Raw genomic sequence first — 24,889 nt, 5'->3', positions numbered from 1 at the left:
CTCATACCTAATGCATAGCATAGCTGTTATGTTTGTTGTTTTGTTTTGAATTTTCCTCCCATTCATATTCCTTTGAAGAAAACCGTGCAATAAATTTATGATGATTAGTGATCATCATTGAAATTTACCATAATATTTCTTTTACTAAATTTTAAATTGCCTAGGTTGTATGGAAGATTTTTTTAAATTATTATTTTTATAGAGTTTGAAGAATTAGAAATTCCTCAGAATCAACATCTTTTCTGGCTCTTCTAAGATGAAAAGAAATCCCCTGATTATATAAACCATGAAAATATTTTTTGGGTAGTAGACTGAAAACATGCACATCTGGAAGTTCATGAGTGGAGTTTTAAAATTATGATACTGTAAAGTAGAAGCAATCTGTCCTAGGAATTTTCAGTGTTTGTCTTTCATAATAAATTAGTCTTCTAGTATCCCCAAAAGACATTCTGTTCATTTACCATTTCCATTTTGTGGGTTGATAGCACCCTAAATGAGCTGAGAAATTTTTGGTAGAGGGTGTATCAGGGATTGAACTCAGGGGTACTAGCCATTGAGCCACAGGGCTGGGGGGCCCTGTCTTGTATTTTATTTAGAGACAGGGTCTCACTGAGTTGCTCAGCATCTTGCCATTGCTGAGGCTCGCTTTGAACTCGATCCTCCTGCCTCAGTCTCCCGAGCTGCTAGGATTACAGGTGTATGCCACCATGCCCACTGAGAATTTTATATGAGATATTATTTCCTGTCATTTTAGAGCACTTAGACATGATTATTATGTTTACATGTAGTAAGCTATGAGGTAAGAGAAATAGGAAACCCTAAATTTACCATAAGATATGATTGTAAATCAATAGACTTCTTCAAGTAAGATCTGTCAGGTCCAGAGTCTCAGAAATAACTGGTATGTCCCACAAGATTTATAAATTATTGGTTTACAATGTTAATATTGTCACATATTGTTTTCCAAAAGAATGTATTTTTTAAGAAGCAACACTACCTATCTATAAAATAATTCTAAGCAAATAAAAATAATCTCTTCATTTTTATTTGGGAATTTTGTATTAGTGTTGGTTGATTCCTCTCATAGGACTTTCTTCTTTGCTAAAGAATGTCTTCTTTACTCGTAATTAAACTTCCCTTGATAAAGCACACTTCTTTTTCTCTTATTTTCATCATTTTTAAAATGCAGACTCATTTTTTCTTTAGAAGTTTTTAATCATTTAAAAAGAACTTGTCTTAGATATTTACTACAAATTTCCAAAAATTGGATGTCATTATATAACTGAGAGTTAAATTATTGTATTTTAAATATGTTAAATAAAAATCAAAGTTTTAAAAGTTATAAATTATAAATTATCCCATCCCTGCCCAGCTCCAGAGCTACACTACTTAGTTGTGTATCAAGTTAAATTCAAGTGCGCGTGCGCGCGCTCTCTCTCTCTCTCTCTCTCTGTCTCTCTCTCTCTGTCTCTCTCTGTCTCTCTCTCTCTCTCTCTCTCTCTCTCTCTCTATATATATATATATATATATATATATATATATATATATATATTTAATTTTGGTACTCAGGATTGAACTTAAGGGTACTTAACCAGTGAACCACATCCCCAGCCCTTTTGTGTATTTTATTTAGAGAAACAGTCTCACTGAGTTGCTTAGTGCCTCACTAAGTTGCTAAGGCTGGCTTTGAACTTGTGATCCTCCTGCCTCAGAGCTGCTGGGATTAGAGACTTGTGCCACCATGCTGGCTATACTTTATTTTTCTATATGCTACCTATTATGGACTGAATGTTTGTGACCTCCTGAGTGATTTGGTATAATTTCATGTTACCTTAGCATTCATTTTGAATACATGAATTTTTCTCATACCAGAAGTAGGGCTCAGTCACCCTAGACACAATATCCAGTTCTATATCTTCTCCCAGTTACTCAGTGTGGCAATCCAGATATCTATCTTTTACAACCACCTCCTTAAAGGACATCTAGATGGAGCCTACATGAATAGACTTCCTGACCTACCTCTAGCATGGATTGTACAGATATACCACAGTTACTACCTCTCAGTTACAACATGACCTATAACTCATGCCTGCTTGCTTTACATCCAACAAATAAAACACCCCATGGGAATCTTTGGATAACTTCCTGCACCCAATAAAGACCTTGGCTTGCCCTTCTCTTTCTCCAAGCACTCCTTGACCACTATGTGTGTGACCTGTTGGTTTTCTATGTACCACCCAAGATCTATAAGTGATAAAATCTTTATTTCCATCTCTGTTTTTCCTAATCATTGACAGAGTGCTATCCATATTAAATATTCTAAATTAAAACACCACCCAAACCTCATATGTTGAGGCCTAAACACCCACTATGATTTTATTTGGAGATAGACTCTTTGGGATATAAGTAGGGTCAGATGAGTTCATGAATGTGAGGTCCTCATTATGGGTTTAGTGCCCTTATAGGAAGAGACATTAGCAATCTGACAGTCTTATTATTTTTCTTTCTCTTGGACACAGCAATAAGTGGCCATTGAGAAGCCAGAAAAAGAGCCCTCTCCTGAACCCAACCATACTGGCACTCTGTTCTTAGATTTCCAGCCTTCAGATCTGAAAGAAAATAAATTTCTTTTTTTTTTAAGTCACACAGTCTGTGCTATATTTCTATGGCATCTTGGACAGACTAATACATTGCTTCCTTTTTTCAAAATAGAATTTTAGGCTGTTTACATGGTAGATTCAGCCCATGAATTGACAAATGAGGGTGAAATTGGAAGTGAGATAATTAAAAACAAAGGCAAGGACAAGGCTTGCATCTATTTGATGCTTTACTAGACATAGAGCATGCACTTAAATTTTCTATGAAGCAAAGCAAAAAAGGAAAAATAATTAGTTAAGCATCTCACAGTGACTATTAGATAGGGATAAATACAAGGTAAGCAGAGTTATTCTGGTAACTAGACTTGTAGGAAATCCTTCCCAATGGGTCATCATAAAACTGATAGTGTAGCATTGCAGGAAGGAGTATTTGCAGCAACATCTTTTCCTAAATAGAGCAACCAGCTGAGCCTTTATCATCCATTCTCTGCTCCTTTTTGCCAGCTGTTGGCCTTTGAAGGCTGGGGCCTTTAGTATGCCTTTCCTGGGCTTTCTGGCACTCTGGGAGGCACCAACAGAAGACCAAGAAGAGAAAGGGAGAGATCCCAGAATGTTTCTCTTTTTTTGCAGGGAAATTTCAGCTGTGAGCATATTCTTCTGTTTCAGTCTAATGCATCCTGATAGAGGGACCCTCCTTTAGCTACAGTGCTCACCACCTCCTGGTGGTACCATTATATTGTTATCCCTTGTTGCTTCTCTTAATTTAGCTGGTTACCATTCCTTCTTTAGACCCTCTTTCATTAACCCATTTGTGTTATCATCCTTCCTGCTTGCCATAATAGTCAATCTCTACAGTATGTTCCTATACCACCCTTCGATAATGCCAAGCATATTTTACCCTACACAATTACACAGAGTTGTGCCTAGATCTCTGATAATTTTTCTGAATTCATGCATTACTTTTTACTACTTCTAAAAATGGATAGACTCTTGTTTTTCAAAATACAACATAAATACTGTCAGATCTACAAAATAATATGACAGTGGGTTTAGAAACTACAAGATAGACAAAACTTAACCCAAATCACTGTTTCCTCCCACACATATTCATGTGTGTGGGGGGGGGGTGGGGTAATTTTTAATTTTTGTATTCATCACAAACATGTTGAAACAGAATATATTTGTATATTTTTATGTTGTTCCAAGATTGCATTTATATTTTAGTTACTTTTTGCTGTTATAATTCAAAGGCTAACTAAGCATCTTTATGAGTGTTTTACCTGGAACCTGATTAACAGTTTGATGATAAATATGCAAGATTAGAGATTTCCATGGCCAACAAAGAGAAACAGGTGATTTCCTCAGAAATTTGATGAAACTTGTAAAGATAGATATTTTTAAAACTTAACTACTCGAACATTCAAGTATATTCACATGAGAGGCAAATGTTATTTATTAGGGCGACAGCTTAGATCTGACTTGGTTGTGGGTGCTACTCTACAGTTCAATGTGACCTTTGTGTTTTTTACCTGTGGATTCCCTTGTGACACTGTTTTCTAAGAAACCTTGACAAAGGTATAGAAATACCCTTCTTATGGCTTTTGAAAGGGGAAATTGTTCGTCTGTTCATCTTTAATTTCTTTGCTCCACATTCTTCGTTCCTTCTCCCTTGAATGAAGTGCTCATCAGTGACCTAGAATTGAATGTCACAAGGTATTGGTATACCATTGCCAGCCTGTGTGTTTTACAAAGGACTACACATTGAATATCTTAAACCAGTCTTATAATTCTGAAATCTAGAAGTCCAAGATCAAGTGGCTATCAGTGCCCTGTTCTAATAGGGCTGGAATTTCCAAGCTTCTGATCACATGCTTGTTCCCCTGGTAACCAGTACACTATCCTGTGCTTTTGTAGGGGTTTTCCAAAAATCACCTCCTTGACATCAACTCAGGTGTGGTTAAAAGGAGTTAGTTAAGAACAAAGAAAAACACTTCTTTCATTTTTGACTTTCCAGAATTGCTACTGAGTACTTTCAGAGACTAAGGGAGGGGGACAAATATTATAACAAAAGATAGTCATATTGCTCTAATCTTGTAGGAAAATAAAAGGATTTTAGTTGTTGTGAGTCAGGAACTACGGACAAGAATAAAAATGTGTATCACAATCTCACAAAGGCCTACCGTACTTCATTATGACCACATTTAAACTATCTAAACTAATTATACCTATAATGACCTTATTTCTTAGAAAAAAACACATTCTGAGGTGCTGAGAGTTAGAACATCAACATATGAATTTTTGGTGGGGAGGGCACAATATGACCTATAACAGAAATGAGCTCATAAACAGCATTTACTTCACATTACCTCTTCAGGTGCCTTGGATGTACAAATGAAATAAGATTTGTAGCAATCCTATTTCAAGTGATTATAATTTTAATTTTTTTTTTAAATCAGTGTTCCCTAACAGAAGCATATGCAATTGTTTAAATTACTACTTTTTGAAATGGATGACTAGAAATAGAGACATTAGTTAGCATAAGTTAAATATAAGAGATGCTTTCAATTTGCCTAAATGAAGAATGATCTATAATCAGATTTTTTTTTTAACACTGTGGATCAAACTCAGGGCAGCATAATCATACATGGCATTCAAGAGCTCAATGTGTTCTATATTCCCAGCCTGGAAGTAACTATTGTCAAGCATCTTGTTTTTATACATGTTGAATAAATTTTTTCTATCATCCACAGTTCTCACTGAAGAGCAAGTTAGATACTATGGGAGATCCATAAGTCTTTATGATATTAGGTTATTAGAAAAAAATCACTCAGTATATTAAACAGAATCTTTTTGGTTTAAAGGAGTACCTGATATTATTTCTAAGGTGTTAGGTATATTCGTTCTGGAAGTTACAAAACAATTAGCTGTCTTCAAGGGAAATTTTTGCCATTTATTTTAATAATCCAGGAACCTTTTGATGGAACAATTATAAAGCTCTTTGATATGGCATTTTCTGGGCGGGGGAAGTAAAATCCACTATAATTTCTTATATTTTTGGTTTCTTCTACTGAGGAAACATATGCAATGTTTGTATACTTGTTTTCCTTGTTGTTTTGAAAGAATATTTAAACGCTAACTTTAGTGAGTTTTTAGAAAAAAATGAAATATGCTCAGCTGAAAACATTTTTTACCACACAGAAGTGAGAGAAAACAAAAGGAAAGAAAATATATGGAGAAGAAAATATTGCACCAGGTGACTGATTAGATAAGGTCACCATTAAAAAATGAAAAGCAAAAGCCAATGTGAAGCCCTAGCCAAATGTTCTTCCTTTCCCCGTGGATGGGACAGTGGTGTGTCATCACAGGGACAGATCCTTAGTCCTCAGGAACAGAGTTGCCTTACCTGCTCATCAACATTTATAGATTTGCAGAATGCATTATTAATTGACATACAATATTGCTGGTCGCCAGTGCTTTTCATAGCAAAGGAAGTGGAGCAAATGATTTGTTCTCATAGAAATAACTGGCTTTCTCATATACCTCATTGTCCAAGTTCACAGGACAGTAGAATGGTCTGTTGAAAGATGAAGTAGAAGCTGCTCCCTATGTAGTTGGGGCGCTATACCACAGGATGATATAGATATTTTGTTAGAGTTTTAATCAATCAAGATACAGTAACACCTACATCTGAATACTCGGTGCAGAAATCAACAGATGCAAGTCATATTTGTCCTCTCACGCTTCCTCCTATAATTCATTTAAAGAATCTTTGTCTCTTTTTTCAACAAAATTGACCTAAGAAATGCTGGTTGACCGATATAAAAATATGTCCAATTCACAGCACAAGTTTTGTTAACTGGAAACCAAGATCTCTTTTCTGGCCATTTTGGATTCTTCAAATACCAGAAATATAAAAGTTGGGTGATTAGTTTATATGTCTAGAATAATGTGATTTGCCACCACAGTGAGAACATTATGAATATAAACATACCTACCTTGGTACCCAAGAGAAATACTGGGTTTTCAATAGTTTTGGACAGTGGTAAATTATAGAAATCTGTATTCCTAGGAGTAAAAACCCAGACTTCAAAGTATTAAAAGCTGGTGTCATCCCCCCCAAGATAAAGACACAACAGAGACCCAGTTGAGGGACCAAAGAAAGACATGGAAAGAGTGGAGAAAAGAAGCCTGCAGATCAAATTAAGCTATAGGAACAGCTACAGAACCAACACAGAAGTAGAAACTATTATAGCTAACTTTAGGTTAATATTTCTGTGTTTTCTTCATCCCCCCCCCCTTGTTAAATTATCTGAAAGGTAGTAGTGATGGAAACAGGCTTTTAGTTCTCAGCTGGAAGAACTAATGTTATTGTGCAATGATATAGTAAAGTGTGAGTGAAACATTGAGTGTGCCCTCATCTGGACAAAAGATAGGAGTGAGTACTAGGACAAAGGGTGGGTTGTTATGGAGACTTATCTGCCTCTACAGACCCAACCTTCTCCACCTTGCTCTGGTTCTGAAAGGCTTATCTGTATGGATAATACCAGTGATCTTCCCTTACTCAGCCTTCCTAGTGGGTTCAGGAAAAGAAAAATAGGGGAGGGTCTTTACTTCCATATTCCCTCTGCTGGTTAGCTGGAAGTTGGCCATTTCTTCCTTCTGAAAGCCACAGTCCTATCAGGTGGCCACCCATTGCAGTATTCCCTCCCTCTCTTACATAGTCAAGTCCAGTGCTAGTAATATCCTCCCTATGGCTCTGCCTAATATTTATTGTTTCTCTTAACTCCATCCACAGCTTTGTAGATAATTCCTTTATTACACTCTTCTCAATTGTCTTGTTCTACTGTATCCTCTGTTTCTTTCCAGCATCTCCCACAGACACAATATGTGAACCTCCAAAACTTGAAATCTTTTTTTTTCCTTTCTCTTCTCTTTGCATTTAATTTATATCACAATAAGTCTGGGAAGAAGTCTTTGTGTATTGTGTTGTTTCCATGCCCGACAGAATAATTATGTCTGATTCATGTTTTAAATCGCTCACTATCCATATCAGACCACAGATGCATGTTAGAAATGAGAGTATGGCTTTCGGAATAAGTCCCACTGAAAAATATTTATTAGACGTGGACATGTAGAACGTGTTGTGCTAGGATGCTGTTTAATATAGAGAAATAATAGGAATCACTGTCAGAGTTTCTGGGTTTAAATCATAAGATTGCCTCTTTAAAGCATAGGAAACCGGAGCTGCCTTTGACAAATGGTGTTGAAAACAGTGTTCTCACGTTGCTGCAGGAAGGAAATCAATGTCCAGCTCACTTATTTTATTCAGGGCCCAACCAGATATTTTCTTATATTTATGAAAAATGAGAAAACACAGCAGTCGCTCCCCCTTCCCTTCAATAGGTTAACTCATGGCTCCCAGGGTGCTTCTATGATTCATGTGTGTCCAATGAAAAGTCAATACTGTGCTAAGTACAGTTTAGCCTATTTTTGTTTTCATATGCATCACTTACTTGGAACGTTATGAAATTCCTGACACTATATATATGGTAATATTTTTCTGGAGTGTAATCCTGATTCAAATTTAACTACTAAGAATAAACCATTTACATTCCTCAAGAACAAAACATCTGCATGTCCTCAGTACCCATTGCAGTGTCTAGCCAAGAGGAAGAACTCTGCAAATTCTAAGTGCACTTTTTTTTTTGATGACCAACATATGCCCATATTTTAAAATTCATCACTCCTTATTGTAAAGTCAACTTTAAATTTTGCCCTAAGTTATATGTAGAGAGGCAACCAACAAGGCTAGAATGACTACTATGAATCAAAGTTGGGCCTCATTGCATAAGCTTTCAGAATCTGAGTATAAGTAGGAGTGTCAGGAATGTCTTTGTAAATGTGTAAATCTCAAAATAAAAAGAAGAGCTGCATTTGGATCTCCTCCCCTGCATTGGTATATATCTATGAGCTCTGCCCTTGAAGGCAGACAACTGATACTCTGATTGCTTTTCAAATTGAAAACCTCACCTGCTGTTTGCAAACGTGTTCTCTCCTCTTCTGCCCTGTTATTGAACAAACAGGCATTGATTTCTATCTCCTTTTTTTTTTTGTTTTTGAAATCGGCAACTTCCCACAGATATTAGATTCAACCCTGTCTGGATAGTGAAGGATTTAACTGGGTCACTTGAAAATAATGATAATGATCATCATCATCATCATCATCATCATCATCATCATCATCATCCATGGCTCCTACACAGCCTGTCAGTAGATTCCTGTCATGAAAACAGTGAATCTAGTATAATAGATGAAACAGGTGTAACTCACTAATTATTAATATGTGGCTTCTTCTAGAGAAAAGTGTGTTGGAAGATATTCGTGACAATATTATAGCTGAGGGTAACTGAAGTAAACAGACATATCAAAAGTGGCTGAGGATACCTGTGCTTGGTAAGCACAGCTGGACTCTAATTTTTGGATGACAATCAGCATTTCCATATGAAATGAGTTAAGTGAAGAAGAAAGAAAGTTTACATAACTGTCAAAAACAATAGAGCAGATCCTACTGAAGTTGCTGGACACTGAGTGAGACACCTAATGAAAGACCTATTACTAATATTTATTTAAAATAAGTTTCACTTGGATTGTTTGTTGGTGTACTACGCATATTTATATACTTTAAAATACTTTTACAAATGACCTTGGAAATAAGTGGATGGAAAGTGAACAAAAGAGAGAGTATACTGCATGATGGGAAAGTATTATACTATCTCTAATCACTCTGAATTTATTTAATACATCTTGATTGATTCATCAGCTCAATCATACACTGAATCAAAGACTTATTGATTTATTTATACCTTCTGTTCTTTTTTCAAAGATATGTTTTATACTATTTAGGTTCCAGAAACTCTAATAAGATTATAAATGTTTAAAGATGAATAAGTTATTACAGGAGTTCATTTACTGATGATTAATATCCATGTACATATGTGTGTGTGTATATGTGTATATATCTCCAGCTTTGTAGGGGAATCAAGGCAATATGTGCTTGCTAAGTGGCCTTACTAACAGAAAAGTTTCTCTGCATCATCATAACAGGTAGTTGTTCACAACTTGGTGCAAGTTAGATTACCACCTTCTCACAGAGAGTGGAGATAAGGGTACCATATTGAATAATGATTACATTTCAAAGGCATGGTTCTAGGTCCTTGAGAAAGGTATTTCCTGGGTTGCAAAACTAGCAAAAGCTTTTTAGAAAAGGCTACATCTAAAAGGGGTAGAGAAAGGATTTACAATTGCAAATTTTCTAAAGAAGATGCTCTAAGAAAAGGGATTAATATCAGGAAGAAGCCCCTATGAGGATTAATCCAATTGAGGGAAATATTAAGACTGTTTTTATCACTATGCAGTCCACCTAGTTCTGATTCTGAAAAAGCCAGATATTCTATTCAATCCAAAGTGTAAAATAGAGCATAATCCCAGTATAATTTTTAAATCTATATTGAATAGATCTATATTGATTAAATCTATATTGCTTTGGAATACAATACAACAGGCACTGCAAAAACTAAAAAGTAAAATAGAAGCAGAAGGGGATTTCATTTCCTGAGATGTTTCACATTCCAAGACCTGTGCTGTGTGCTGTTCATGCATTAAGACTAACCCGGAGAATTCAGTGTTATTTTGTCTATTTAACAGATCCAGAAAGTGAGGTTCAAGTCTGCAGCTTGCCCCAAATCTTGAAGGGGACTAACAGGCAGAAGCCAGTGTTTGTACTTAACTTTGTTTTTTTTTTTTTTTCTGGTTTCCAAAGACCATCTTCAACACACATTCAAAAATGCTACCCTCTTAAAGCACAAAGTTAAGAATTTAAAAAAACTGACAGTTTCATTTCAGTAGGAATTGATACAATTTTGCAAGTGAGGACAGGAGAAGAATCTTGTCATCTGACTCTTTTGAATGATAAGGATGGCTGGCATTTCTTGGCTACCTCACATTAAATTCTTCTAGGAAATTAGATTGTGTCTATCTTTTTTTTTTTTTTTTTTGTCTCTGGCTATTTAAGTGTCAGAGATATGGTCACTTTTAAAAGAAAAATAAATCTATGATATAGTGATATTCCAGAAACCTTGGCAAGAGGCTGTTACCTTAATGGATTGTGTTCATTGAGGTTCCTGAACAATTGGGTATGAGCATCTGATGTGTGTGTCCCCAGCAGAGAGCTAGGCCATTGAGGAGTCTGCTGCGGAAATAGAGATCCTGGCAACATGGGCATTTTCCTGGAAATAGACTGGTTTCAGTGCTCTGGGATCTGTTCTTCAGAGATTTTCTTTTCTTTCCTCCCAATCCATCATCCATCTGTCTGTCTGTCTGTCTATCTATCTTTCATCATCTATTTATCTATCTTTAGCATGTTTTCTCCTCCCCTCACTCCCTTCTCCTCACTCCCCTCTCCTCCTCCTCCACCTCCTCCTTCTTTTCTCTCTCTCCCTCCCTCCCTCTCTCTCTCCCTCCCTTCCTCTCTCTACCTCCCTCCCCCCCTCCCTCTCTCTTTCCCTCCCTCCTTCTCTCCCTCCCTGCCTGGCAGCAGGGCATACAATTCTCAATTCTCTGCTTTCTAGATCAGCAGCAGTAAGTGGTGAGTACATCATCAAAATACTAGGAAAGAAAGAAAACCGATCCTCAGTCAGTATTACAAACGCTGGGTTTTCAGGCTGCATATTAATAATTCTTTCATTTGCTGTTAGTTTAAAACTTTCCTGTAAGAGATATTTACTATGGAAAAGATCTCTGAAAATATAATAGAAAGAATAAATAAGTCTCTAACACAGCAGAGAATATTGAAGAGGTTTCATTTGTGGTTTTTGTGTGTGTGTTGCCTTAAAAATATAAAAATTTCATACATGTTTTTACTGAATAAAAAGTCAGTACAGAAAAGTCTACATGTCATAGATACACAAATGAGTGATTGATCATGAAGTCACTATTTCTTGGAAACGCCTCCTAGATCAAGAATTTAAGCGTTTCTAACACCCAAGACACCTCACTGCATTCTCCTCCAACTACAGCCTCTGCCTTTGGTGCATTAACAATCCCAGATTTTCTGTGTCCAATATGGACTTCAGTTTCTGTAAAAGCTTGTCTTCTTCTGGCTCACCTTTACTCCAGGTGCACAGACTTAGTGTTCTGAGCCCAAAGTCACGAGGGCTCTGACCTCCAATTTTTATCTGCTTATCTTCATGGATCTGTGCACAACATGGTTCATTCCCAGCTACTCAGTCACCTCTTCTGGAACACAAATATTTCCATGGGAAAATTAGCTTATTCTCTGGGCTTTCTTGACTACCACGTCTTCATCCAGTCATTTCTCAAACTCCAATGCTTTTGAGCAGATTTTTTAATTCAGATTTTCTGGTTGTGTTCTGTGGGCGGGTAGAGCTAAGTATTTCCTCCATCATCACTATGAGCAGAAGGCCCTCTCACTCCTCTGCAACCTCATAAAGCTGTTAGACAGAAGGATAGGTGACTTGTGCATGTGGGGATAGGAAATAGGTTTAGAAAGGTTAAGCAATTTCCCTGCCATTACAAACCTGGTAAATGATGTCTTTTTCTGTTGCTCTATACATGTGACTTTAATTTGCCTCTGAAAAGCACATTTAAGAGTTTGAAAACACCCCTGCCTCTGTTCAATCTCGTGGGAAATCAACAAAAAATTATCAAGTTCTCTGGTACTTTAAAAATAAAACCTCTTGGAATGTGACTCAGCAATAATAATCCATTATCAATTGTTTTGTACTATGACACCTTTAATTTCAGAAGAGCCCTTTGATTATAGGTGATTTCAAAGCACTCTTTACTTTAGTTGGGACAATGATGTCTTAGAGTTAATGAAACATTGCTTGAAAGCCTTTTTCCCTGAAGGGGAAAATAGATTCAAATCAGTGTCTTGTTTGATACTGAAAGTTCTCGAGCTACAGTATCTGAGTTTAATCCCAACTCTACTGTTTACTGGCCATGTGACTCTGCATGTCTAGTTCCTGAGCCACACAGTCAAGACTGACATCCAGGTCTCATCAAGGTGAAGTGAGATTAAGCGAATACACCGTAAGCATTAACAAGGTGTCTGCTGCATAGGCAGCACTTAATAGATACCTGTTATGCATTTAATTTTCTAGTGTACTGAAATCACTGTTGTATTATTTGCACCTAAATAGATCTTCTACCCTGTCGCTCTTCGACTTAACGTATCCACGGAATCAAATCAGCTGCCCAAGTAGATGTCTTGACTTCACGTGGTAATCTGAGATCTCCTTGGCAAATAGGGAAGGGTGAAGGGATATCTTCTGACTCAAGCCTCCTGTGGCCTGAGGGGAAGGAGTTTCATGCAACTACTCTTTCAAATGAACATTTTCATTAAAAATCTCTGATAATGCTTAGTTAGGAAGAGTGAACAATGGCAAAATTTAACCACTAAGTCTGTGTTTTTGTGCATCTATATTAGACCAATCTACTTGAGATTTTTGTATGGCAGTAGAATCTTAGCACTATTAATAGTTAGCACTATTCAAGTACACATATTTATGGATAATAATAATAATGTTAATCTACCAACTTTGTCTTTTCTTGGTCCTTTTAAACCCTTGAGCAAAAAAATTATAGGCCACACAATATAAATTCTTCCTCTATCCAACCATAATAAAGTAACTTTGGCACCATTTGACTGAATTTTATCCCAAATTATCAGGTATACATGAAAAGGAATATTTGGTTGCTAAAGGATTCTCATGACTTTTACACTTTGTGTTTGATTGTGCTGTAGCCAGTGGCGGAGAAGGGAAGATCTATTGTTAAGGATATTAGAAAATTTCATAAGAGATTAGACAGTATAGAATTATCAGTTAATTCAATGTCTTCAGATCATCCCTGGTATCTACTGGCATCTGTCAGTGTCCTGACCAACCTAAATTCTCAAATACCCTACTATCAGGCTAGTTTAAGAATCAAGCACAGAGGAAGTAGGTATGTGAACTCTCTTGGAGAACTATAAGGCGAGCATCAATTAATTGGGTTAGTTTGTTAAGCTTACAGCTTCTGTATCCCTAATGCCAGCATAATGCCACGAGCACCAAGTATCTAGGATGCTTCTATAGAAAAAGCTCTGCTTATCCTTCATTGAAATATCCAGTGAGACCAGGCCAAGTAGGGAAATCTCTTTTTGTTCAGGAGGTATATGGAGTGAGCAAAGTTCACTTTAATTCCTCTTTGCTACATGGCACTATGTATCTTTGACAGTCCTCAAGTAAAGAATGCAAAAAAAAAAAAATACAGAATAGAACTCACTGAAAAATTCAGGACCTTGTTTGGTCCACCCCCCAATGCCCCTGAAGCCCAGTGCTCTGGGGGATTTGATTTACTTGCCTGTGTCATTCTCAAGGCTGAATCATGAAAGGCCAGCACTTTTACCCATTTAACCTTCCCACTGCATCTCAATGTCCATGTAACTGTTCTACTATTAAAAGTAATCTTTGCAAATAGCATTTTCAAGTACAAATAAAGTAGTGGTGATGGCATAGCCTAGTAGATGTGAATGAAGTGGATGGTTTTTTCAAGAGATCTTACTCTACCCTTTGCTAGGTGTGTGACCTTGGTGATATTAATTTCCTTCTCTGAACCTCAGGTTTATCATCTAGAAAATGTTAGAAAAAAATTGTAACAACACCATAGGGTTAAAGCAAATATTAAATGAAATAGTGCATAGAAAACATTTAGTACAGAGTATGGAAGTAGTAAGTCCTCAACCAAGACAAAGCTGCCCTGTATATTTTACAAACTAGTACTTGTTTCTTCATTGTTCATTTGAAATCATTTTTCAAATTTGAGAAGTTTGAGAAGGGTAAGTATTGTAATTACAAGTTTGGGTGTGGTATATGAGAAGGAGATACACTCTTCCTGCCACTTTAACATCTGTTAAAGTAATAAAACCCACAACTTATTATTGTTAATGTGGAATACTTCATCTGATATTTAAGAATCACAAAATTAATAGCATTAGGAATAGAATGGATTTGACAAACTTAAATATTTTTCTTTGGTAATATCTTAAATAAATTATACTTGCATTTTTCTTTGCAAGGTATGATTTATTTGACCTGTGGAATAAAAGTCTTTGTTGTGAAGCTGTCCTTCTATACTCAGCAGTTAAACTTGCATATGGTTCTTCTTCATGTGGCAAGAGAGCTGTGAATTTGTACTTTGGCCACAGTCAGAGAAATTTAACAAAGACTTCCACTGGAGACAGAGGCAGTGGGTGAAACTTCTCCTTGTGTTCTCCTCAACAGAGCTGGCTGTTTAATTGATTTCCAAAATCAATTTTCAATTAGTGTGGTGGTTTGGCATTTCATATTAGCTGTTAAAATTGTGAGGAATGATAAACAGAGAAGTATGTGACTTAGTAATTGCTTTTGCCTATGTCAAAAACACAATGGCAGCTAAAATTTAGACAGATACTCTGTGACCCTTGCAATGATGCAAGGCTCTGCACAGACAAAGGGACTGGGGTGCATTCTGGGACAGATGCATGGATGTCAGCAGCGGCCCTGAGAGTCACTGGATTCCCTGCATTCATTGTTCTCTATTGCTTAGCATCTGAATCCATAACATGCAGAGTCCTGTTTTTATCCTAAATAACCTTGAGGAAAAGGAGGGAAAATAATTTCAAATGAACAATGAAGAAACTAATACTAGTTTGTAAAATATAATAGGGCAGCCTTGTCTTTCAGAATACCCTTCGTACTCTGAGCCTCTGTATCACTGAATAGAGCTTTCAACACATGCCTAGAAAGCAGAGTAAGTATCTACCTCTCTTTCAAAGAGCTACCCTTATTCACATATTCATGCACCAGTCTATCCAGTACTACCAATTCTGAAAACCTCCTAATGGTGTTGATTTGTGGTTTCTATGCTTGATCTGTCATACTACAGGCCAGCGAGTGTCTAGAGAGTTTGAGGGGAGCCAAGATCACAAAAACTCTTTCTCAGGGCATCTTTAATCATAGGTAGATGGGCTCAATTCTCACTGGTTGATGAAGAGTAAAAATAAATAAAATTATTAATATTTAGAATGCATATACATAATATTTATATACATTTTTAGGGAATGCATATTCATATATGCAAACATACACACAAATACATATTCTTTAAGTGGAAAAGTTGCAGAAAAAAGTTTCTTACATTCTTTTTAACATGCTTTTTTTCTTTCTGACAATTTTGCTTATCCAAGCAGATAAAATTGTAAGCAAATATGTATTTCCCATCACATTTAGGACCATTAGGAACAAGCCTAAGTAAACAAAGACAGAGTCTCTTTTTGAAAGAATGTTGATTCCTTATATTATGATACTATGAAAGCACCATTACAATATCTGACTTAGCCATGGCTAATCATCCTGAATGAATGAATGAATGTGTAAATGAATTAATGTGATCTTTCAGAAATGGTTGGATCCAGATGGCTGTTGTTCATTTCTTTGTACCCAGAAGCATATAAATATATTTTGTTTCTCATTTCTGAGGGAGATCACTGGTATGTAGCTCTCCATTTCAAGTTTCGTGGACTAGCTGTCATTTTAATGTCATTTTTTTGGTATGTTAGCTTTCTACCATATCTACAAAATCTTACTTTACATGACAAAAAATGAACAATAAACAAAAGCTTTTTGTGTTAAGTAAGAGAACATTAGTACAATGAATACCAGTCAGAGATTTTTGCCTGGGGCAACACTGTCTTTATGCTATTCTCAAATTTAGTTAGCAAATGTATTCAGCAATAAATGGCTGAACTACCAATGAAATGGCTATCTGACAAGAGTCTCAGGAGATCTATTAAAGGTCTATAAAATCTTGATCTCTTTTAATGCCATCAAAAAATGACTTTAAATGTATGAGATGGTATGCATCTAGCACAAGAGGAAAGTGGTTTCATGGATTTACACAAACCTATTTAGTGTGTTGCTGTACCACAGCAGCTTGCTTTGTCATTGCTAAAAACAATACAGTTTCAAATAGTTTCAGGCTTGTAGAAGATGACATGTTTTAAAATCTACTATAGTCAAACTTACTAGGAGGCCAGTTGCTTTCAAAATTTTAATTTTAATCCTTATAAAGTTATTCAAATTACAAATCAGTATGCTCATGCATTTCCAAATGAGAGAACTGAAGTTCAGAGAGTTGACTTGGCTTGCCCACTGAGGCACAGTTGCTCATCAGCATTGCCAGCAGTCAAGCAAACAGGCATAGTGATCATGGATTCCTCTTTTTTGTTTTGATTCTGCCGTACAAATTTTGATTGTAGGAAGATGTTATGCTGCTCCCATTTGGGGAAACATAAAATGATTCTTCATATTATTTGGATTGATAGTCTGTCTGTCTTCCTTCCTTCCTTCCTTCCTTCCTTCCTTCCTTTCTTTCTTGCAGAAGATGACATCTAGACCATGATTTCAAGTTCATGAAAAATTACCATAAGATATTAGAAATATTAAAACAATGCTATTTCTCTTAAGAAACATTTTGAACATATACCTTTATTTATTTATTTTTGGTAGTGTTGGGATCAAACCCAGGACCTCATGCATGCGAGGCAAGCATGTTCCCACTAGGCTATATCCCCAATGCCTCATTCCAGCTGTGAAAGTGACCCAACTCATCTTGGAAGGGAATCTGGAAACCACATTGCAGGATTCCCAAAGTCAGCCTTTTTGACCAGTAGCCACCCTGAATGCTCAAATTCCATTTACTCATGGAAAGCATTTCTCACTATAGTTGCTGACTGTTCCTTCGAAGTGGAGAAATTTAACAAGGAGATAATGGCCCCATGGGTGAAAATCCTAAAATGAAATACCTCAAGGCATGTGCATTTTTATTACACTAAATTAAAAACATACCATCTACTACAATACAGCAATAAGCAAAGGAGAAGTAAGCAAAATAAATGCTAAGCAAATATTTTTATTAAGAAAATAGCTTTTATAGGGTCTCTAATGTTCATAACATTCATAAATGGTTATTGTAGGAATTTGCATAATAAAGAACAAGCCCACACAATTGCATGAAGTGCATCCAAAACATTAGAGAGATAGAAATAAGCAGTTTTAATATTTCTAATATCTTCTGGTAATTTTTCATAAACTTGAGATCATAGTCTAGATGTAATTTTGTAGTTTTGTTTGTTTAAATGATTGACATAAATTAAGAATTTTTCCTTTCATTACATATTTCTCTTAAGAAACATTTTGAACATTTACCTATTAATATACTCTACTCTAGGGGCAATGCAATTAAACCAATTTCTTATTATTGGTGGTTTCCAATATTTCATGAAATTAATACTGTGATAAAGTTTTTTTCTGTATAGTTGTTAGCAGAGAAATTGTTGTCAGCAGGATGTAAATAAAGACTTTTTAAAAGGTTCGTGCCTCAGATCAGATGCATGTTTCCCAGGCCCTCTGAACCACTGTATGAGAGTCCTGCTGACCTAGAGCCTTTGAATACTAGTCATTAGCACTAAACATATGTTGCCTTTGGAGAAATAATGGTGAAGATTTTAACTGATGTCTTGATGCTTTACATTTTCTTGACATTATTCTTGGTTTCATGTGTATTTGTCTGTATACACATATTTTTTAATTGGCTATTTTTCACTTTTCCTTTGGAAAAGGTAATTTCATTTTTCCATAGGTTTTTTTCCACTTATAGGGATATTCATCTTATTATATTGGTTTCAGGAACTCTATATATTTAGGACTAATCCTCTCTGAGTTATCATTATGTTGCAAATATTTTTCCCACCATTTTGTCTTTTGACTAATATGTACTAAAGCACAGTTTTCTCCCTTGCTTCATATTTTAAAAATTCTGCTTTATAATGAGACTCATACACACATGAATGCACAAATATCCAGAGAAGGATAAAAATGTAGAAACACATTAGCATCTGATTTTAAAAATAATTTATACTCAGTGATTATTTTGAATTCAATCAGCTATGCAAAGTGTGAGATGGGAAATTTGATTTTGTTTTTTTCTCCAGCATTTTATGATTTATAAATGTGAAAATGTGCAATCCATATAGTAGTTATGTAGGGCCATTCTTATTAGATACAATTTGAGGTATTTTCTTTTTCTGCTACATTCATTTGTCTCTTTATTTTCAAACACCTAAATTCTATTTTGATTATTTTATAATACATTCATAAAACCAAACAACTTGTTTTAGAAAACCAAACAACTGATCACTCTGCCATATAGTTATTCTATATCAAAGCACTCAAAAATTTTCTACCAGTTAATTTATTGAAATCAACAATATAAAAATTGAATTAGATTTTTCAAGGAGCACTTGAGATTTTCATTGTATTGATATTAAAGTTGTAGATTTATCTAAAGAGATTCACTGTCTTTAAAATATTGTAACTTACCCTATAATATCATAGAATAGTTATTTGTGAAAATATTATTTATGCCCCTTGATAAAATTATATAGATGTTTTGGATTGATATATATTTTTGTGACTTTTGTCAATATGAATTAATAACTTTGTGGTTAGCAGTTCAACCATTCAACAAGTGTTTATCAATCCCCTGCACTTGTGATAAGTTCTTGGATAACAATTGGTGACCAAAGAATAGCAGGAATGTGAGATAGACAGACAGAAATTCTAGGCTTTAACAATCCCTGCAAAAGAAATAGTGTTATGATAAGAAAACAAGGATCTGGATCCACTTTCAGGAAAGTTAAAACAGATAGGACAGTACAGGTCAGATCACATAGGTCTTAAAAGCCATACTATGGGTTGATATTTATTTTAAAATTAGAAGGAATTAGTGCTATTTTCAAGAGGATTTTAAATATGAAACATTTTGACATTTTGTACTTATTGTAAACACATAGAAAGTAAATATTCTGAAACAATCTGAATGCTTTTTTACCACTGATTACCCAGGTTCTAAGTGAGGACACCTGTTAATGCATCATTTTATTCATTTGTGGAATGTTTCTTTACCCATCTACACTACATTTCAGTGTGCTATATTTAGTTTTATCTTTTCAACTAGACAGTAAGTTCCAGGCAGGATGCTTGGTGATGTCCTTTTGTTGATCCTCGCATGCTTGGTTCAATGCCTTACTTATATGAACAAATAATATTGAAATATTGTTTGATGAAAAGAAACATCTTTTATGATGATTCTTGACTTGAACATTGAATAAAATACAAAGAAAAGGGTCTGTGAGTTGTACTTTCTACTTATGAGCATTGGTCCTCTATGTGAAAAATACAGAGGTAATGAAACTGGCAAAAATATATAAAGATGGAAATATCTTCTGTGGACTGAGAGCTAAAGGGCTTGGGTTGTGATCTTCATTAGATCTCCTTTATGGCCACTGCCCACCTCCTTCTGCATGATGTACCAGATGTGCACATAGGTTTGTCAGTGAGATTGCCCTTTGATGTTGAGAAACCAGTATCATCCAAACTTCTTCACTTCAGATGAAGAAACCATGATATTGGCAGGTGCAAAAGACCAATTGTTATGATGTTGACCACAGCAGTCACCAAAACAATCTCTCCAGAAATTTGATAGAGTTTGCTCTGATTTCTGTCAATTTTCTAAATTTTCTGAGCTTTGACCAAGATCTATTAATTTGCCTTATACACAATCTATTTTCTTCTTACAATTAATTATATTAATTTAATTAAAATGCACCATTAATCATCTAACTGCATGAGAATTATGAGAGATTAAGAAGTATCATAACCAAAGTGCTATAGTTGCTGAAAAACAAACTAATTCTAAGGGCTTTGTTGAAGTATAATTGATACACAATAAATTGCACACTTAAAGCATATGATCCAATGTATTAATGTGCATATTTACTGGTGAATAATAGAATAAACTAATAATCATCAAAGACAAAATAATGAGTATGTGCATCACTCCAAAATTTTCCTTTGTCCCACTTAATGCCTCTCTCCTTCTTCCCATGTCCTAATCAACCTCTGTTCTGCATTCTATCGCTGTACATCAGTTTAAATTTTGTTGAATTTTGTAGAAATGGAGCTTTACATGTAGTGTACCATATGACTTTTTATCTGAAATCTTTTCTCAGAATAATTCCTTTGAGATTAATTTGTGTAGTAACATTATCAACTCCATTCTTTTTTATTGCTGACCGAAATGCATTGTGTGACCATATCACAATGTGTGAATATATTCACTTAATCACGACAAGTTGAGTTGTTTCTTAAGTTTTTTCTTTCACAAGTAAAGGTTTTACACACATTTGCATGTGAGTCTGTATAAGCTTGTGTTGATAATACCAAGGAGTAGATGGGCTGGTTCTTGTGCTACATTTGTATTTAACTTTTTCAGAAACTGCTAGCTGATTTTTCAAAGTGGCTCTTTTCTTTGTTCTGAACATGAATGTATTAGAATTCCGGTTATACTATGTTCACCCTATTATTTACTGAAATCCAGTTTTATTTTTAACCATTTTCATGAATGAATAGTACTATCTCAACATATTTTTAATTTGCATTTTTCTAATAATTTATGATAATGAGCCTTTTCATGTGCTTATTTTCCATCCATATAATTTCTATTATATGGGTATCTGTTTTCTTACTATTATAGTGTTTGAGAGTGCATTAGATATTCAGAATGCATATCATCTATTATCAGATGAGATTTACAAATACTTTCTTCAAATACAGGACTTATATTTTTATTATTATAAAAGCCTTTGAAATAATGGAAGTTTTTAATTTTAATGAAGTTCGATATATCAATATTTTATCTACTGGGTAATTTTTTGTCACATCTAAGGCATCATATTAATATTGTATTTTTTGACCCATGAAAATATGTCTCTCTCTTTTGTACAATTTCCATTTAGAAATATTTTAGTTTTCAGTCTAAAAATGCGTTGCATTGGTTTTGTCAGTTTGTGTCCAATGTTTCATGTATTTTGTTTCTTTCCTTTATATTAAGTAGCAATTTCTATTTTACAGTTATTATGTAGTGACTATTACATAGTGACCTTATATTCTGCAATTTCGCTGAATTTCCTTATCAGAAGCTTTTCTATAGATTTCATTGGATATTCTGTATAGCTTATCATATCATCAATGAATAAAAATGAAATTATTTATTCCCTTGATTAGTTTTTCTTTAATAAGGATGAATCATATGTTATTTTTGTGTTGATTGCATTTACGAGACTTGTCATATATTGGTGAACAGAAGTGGACAGAAGTGGAAGAAATGGACATCTTTCCCTTTATTCTGATTTGAGAGGAAAATCAATTAAGCTTTTCCATTAAAAATGATGTTACCTATAAGCACACCTTCTACTGATTGATTTTTTAAACATGAAAGCAATAATGCATCTTTACTATAATTAATTCTACTCAATTTTGCTAGTCTATCCTTTTATATATTGTTGAATTTATTTCGCTAAAATTTTTGTACTAATTTTTGCATATGTTCATGAACCATAGTGATTTGTACTTTTCTTTACATAATGTCTTTATCTAGATTTGGCAATAGGATGAGGCTAGTCTCAAAAAAAAAGAGTTTGTAAGTACTTTATTACCTCCCACCTCAATTTTCTGGAACAGGTTGTTTGAAATTAATATTATGTTGTACTGAGATGTTAGTGTGATATCACTAATAAAGCAATTGGGTCTGATAATTTTGTTCTTGTTCATTTCATTGGAAGCTTTTCTTTTTTAACTACAAATTTAATTTGTTTACCGAATATATAATTTTTAAAATTCTACTTCATTGGAATAAACCACAGTTTACTTTGTTAGTCTATATATTCCAACACATCTGCCCTTTTGACTAGGTTGTATTCTTTTCACAAAAAATATGTTGTCCATTTTTTTCTTATATTATTCTTTTAATGTCTATAAAAACTGCAATGAAGTCTTGTTTCATATTCCTACAATTAGTAATTTGTGTTTTCCATTCTTTTTTTCCCCCTGATTGGTTTGGCCCTGCAATTTTATAAACTTTATTGATCTCATCAAATATTTCACTTTGGTTCTTTGATTTCATCTTTTATTTTTCTTCTCTATAACAATTTATTTCCACTATGAGCTTCTCCCTTAAATTGTTCTGCTTGCCTTGGGTTTTATTTGCTCTCACTTTTAAGGAGGAAACTGAGATCACTTATTTCACTCTTTCTTCTTTTTTATTTAGGTGCTAGTTTTATAAATTACCTTCTGACAACAAATGATATTCAGTAAGACAAGATTTGATTAAACATAAAATCTTTAAAAAAATCAGAAAGAAAAAACATATTATTTGCAGAATACCAAAATAACTCTGATTGCATATAACGAATGAAAGAAAAACATAATACAACAGAGAAGAAATCATGCAAGATAGAAAAGTGCAACATTGGTAAACTACATTCATAAAATAGTGATTTTTTAAATATACAAAAGCTAATTTGTTATCAACAGACATATATTTTATCATGTATAACAAAAATCCTGCAAGTAAAATAATTATCATGCCAGATGGAAATTTCACATTTTCACATATATTTGGCTTCTTGAAGTTGGCCCACTCTTCAATGATGCTCTGTGCATATATTTTCTATATTTGTTCTCTCTGCATTTAATTTTGGATAATTTCTATTGTTACATCTTTAAGTTCACTAATATTTTATTTGGCAATGTCTAATCTGTCATTAACCCACTTATAGTATTTTTCATTGCAAAAAGTATAATTTTTTTTCTCTAAAATTTTGTTTGGGGTCTTTTTTATATCTTCTATGTCTCTATTAAATTTTTTTAGTTATTCTTCTAGCTTCTGAGACATATACAATAATGATAATGGACTATTAAAGTCAATGTTTTTTAACTTTATCATCTGATTTCTGGGTCAGTAATGATTGATTAATTTTCCTCATCATGGGTTTTATCTTATTGCCTTTCTGTATACCTTTGCTCTCCTTTTAATTAGATAACATTGTAGATTTTACTTAATTAGAAGTTAGAAATTTTTGCATTCCCAAAAGTATCCTTGAAATCATTTTGACCCTTTCAGCTCTTCCTAAAACTCTGTTAAATGGGTTCAGAGCAGCATTTAGTGTAAATTTTGTCACACTGGGAACAGATTTAGACTATTCTTACTGGCACCCAGTGAATTATGGAATTAATCAGTAGTATTAGGAACTAATCCCAACTTTGTGACCTCTAGACACTGTTTCCTCTAATCCTATTAGAACCTCTCACTTATGTCTTAGGGTGTTCCCTCAAGTGCATGTATGTATCAGTACTGGGGTGAATCTGTAAAGGAGGTCCTTTGGAGGTGAGCAGAGTTCTCTCTCTGATATGTGTCTTGCTCTCTGAAGAACTGGATGTAAGAAGAGAGATCAACACTTTCCTTTATAAGGACAAAGCTTGCGTATTAAGTCTCAGAAAGTGAAATGAATAGCTGGAAGAAGCAAGATCTGTAAAATATAAATAGGTCAATACTATATGTGCCATACCACTCAATAAGAAGTCAAATGTCACCAAATATAATTTACAAAGTAGTAACACAATTCTGTAAAAGTCACTTGAGCTTGTTTTTAAGAAAAATAATTATTCAACATGGTCAAGATTGCTAAATAGTAGTATATATAGTTTTTGTTTTGTTTTGTTTTGTTTAACAATAATTCTCTATTCAGTGAAGGCCTGGGGGAAGAGTTCAGGATGAGAATATTGGACAGAATGGAATGAAGACCTTTAAGCTGCACAGCTGCATTTTCTTTTAGTGCAGAGTAAATTTTGTCACACAGGGAACAGATGAATTCAAGGTGGTGTTGATGATTGAGGTGCAGTAATAACTTCAAAGAGATTCACAGAAAACTTAGCCATCGCTAGACTTTGAAAAATAAAATAACTATATCAGTATTACCTTAAATAATTATTAAAGAGATTCTATGAATGACTATAGATCATATTTTTCCTTGAAATAATAATAATAGGAAATGTCAACAGATTGTAAAAGTGTAAATTAGGACAAATCCCTTGAAATAAAAATTTTGACAGCATGTGATTCAAACCAGTATTAATGCTTTGATTTGTCAATTCTCAGTTTGGGAATCTTTCCTGAGGAAACACACTGAAATGAAGAAAAATCTTTATGCCAAACATGTTGTTGTAGCAACATTGGTTGGAGTGGGGGTGGAACAGAGCCGCCGCCCGTGTCCGGAAAAGGCCCAGCGACCC

The sequence above is a fragment of the Spermophilus citellus genome (genome assembly GCF_964194105.1).
Source record: "Spermophilus citellus genome assembly, chromosome: 17".
Classification (NCBI taxonomy): domain Eukaryota; kingdom Metazoa; phylum Chordata; class Mammalia; order Rodentia; family Sciuridae; genus Spermophilus; species Spermophilus citellus.
The sequence above is the reverse complement of the archived record's forward strand: the minus strand, read 5'-3'. Positions refer to the sequence as shown.